Source organism: Beta vulgaris, chromosome 4 (assembly GCF_026745355.1).
Source record: "Beta vulgaris subsp. vulgaris cultivar EL10 chromosome 4, EL10.2, whole genome shotgun sequence".
In the NCBI taxonomy this organism is placed as follows: domain Eukaryota; kingdom Viridiplantae; phylum Streptophyta; class Magnoliopsida; order Caryophyllales; family Amaranthaceae; genus Beta; species Beta vulgaris.
Window position 1 is genome coordinate 32804950 of NC_079205.1, and position 2262 is coordinate 32807211.

Sequence of the window (2262 nt, forward strand, 5' to 3'; positions counted from 1 at the left end):
GATTATTGTCGATGCACGCATCGCGTGCATATGCAACTAGTATATATAGGGGTAGGATCCGCTGAAAACACCTCTTAATCTGAAAACTGTAAACAAGGGTAACTTTTAACCCTTTTAGAGTAACTTTTAACACTTTTAGGTAACTTTTTCCAATTTTGGGGTAACTTTATTATATTAAGGGTAGTTCTATATATTTCAAGGGCAACTTTATTTATTATAAGAGTAACTATTACCACTTTTAGGGTAACTTTTACCATTTTCAGGATAACTTTTACCACGTCAAAGGTAACTTTATTTATTAATATAAGAGTAACTATTATCATTTTTAGGGTAACTTTTAAGACTTTTAGGATAACTATTATATATTTTAAGGGTAACTTTTACCAATTATCAAAATTGAAAAAAAGTTCATCAAACAAACAGAAATCTACTTCGAAGCTGAGCGTTGAAGCTCCAATGGCGACATAGAAGGAAATCACAAAAACCCTAATTTGAAGTTTCATATCAACACAAAGTACCCATATTTACCTCACAAAACGATAATCAAGATACGAAAACTCAAAAGCAATACAAGGTAATTTTTTTCGATCTTAAACAGAGGAAAAATCAAAAAAATAATGTATAGCGAAAGAACACAAAGATTCAGCTGAAATTAGCCAATTGAAACACAAATAAATACGAAACACATACAATTTTTCAAACAACTAAAGAAAAATTGAGCTAAAATTAGCAATTCGCAAGTTTAAGAATGAGTAATTGAACTTTGAAATTATTATTAACAAAAAAAACTCAATCAATGACGAACGAACGAAGATCTGTAACGGTGAAAGAACGAACGAAGATGTTGCGCGAAGACCACGACGAAATCACCGACGAACCGGAATCTGCCGGCGAACCGGAAAGCGAAATCTCTACAGCGCCGAAAGTGTGCGAAAGAGGAGTGAGAGGAAAGACGAAGATGTCGTAGGTTGTGTGTGGTTGACGAACAACGAAGAACCGCAGTGAGAATGAGAGAGGAGATCTGGATGAGTGAGAATGAGGGAGGAGATTTGGATGAGTGAGAATGGGGAAGGAAATCTAGTAGAGTAAGAATGGGGGAGGAAACTGGATGAGTGAGAAATTTTCTGAGTTTAAGATAAACGAAGGAGAGAGAAAGAGGAGAAGAGGAGGGAGAAAGTTTGACACGCGCTGTGCTCAAAATTCACAAGATCCCATTTCGTCCGTTAGATTAATACTATGGATAATCTAACGGTTGAGATTGCTTGTTTTCAGTTTTCAGATTAGCTAGTGGTTTTCACAAAATCCCATTCATATATATATATATATATATATATATATATATTATATTATATATATATATATATATATATATATATATAATGTTTATTTGGTATAAAGACTAGTAATTTGAATCAAACAAACTTTTGAAATATCAAATTAATCATTGTACATAGAAGCACAATTGGTATAAGTCATATCGAGTTATAAATATTAATCTATTGATACCAGTCAACATTATTATTTGTGCTGCACCCGAGCTCTCTTATCAATGTTATATGTGTGCAGACCTCAATTCATTCCTCATGAGTCATGAGTCATGAGTCATAATGAGTGTCCCAAATTTTTGATTTTCTAGGTCTGAACATGTTGACAGTTTTATAGAAATGTTATGTTTGATATAATTAAATTTAAACATAGCCAATACTCTTTCTATATTCTTTTATTATGTCCACTTTTCAGTGCACGTTTGCCAATGCAATTCTTCAATGTTAAATATAAACCCTTTTTCTTATATATATTGAGACAACTTTTGAACATTGTTGTTAAAATCCCAATTTGGATCTTACGATCCTACTATTCTACGATCCGGAAGAATCTCACCGATCATGATCCTACGTATGATCTTAATCTTGTAGGATCTTTCAATCCTACCCAACCACAAAAAAATCATATGGTATGATCTTAATACGATTCTACGATCCTACAATTCTACAATCTGATTATATCGTAAGAAAAATCATAAATTAAGTTCACATATTAAATTTCTCCTATTAATTTTTGGTTGCATGTTACTTAAATATTATAATATTGAAAAGCTATCACCATTTGTTAATGAAATAAGTCATTATTAATTTGTGTAAATTTTTAACATGAGTTTCTAACCATATTCTATCATAATTATCTCTATTTTACGGAATTGTAGGATCTTACGATCCTACAATCCGATCCCATCGATTCGATCCTACCAACCCCTAAGATCCA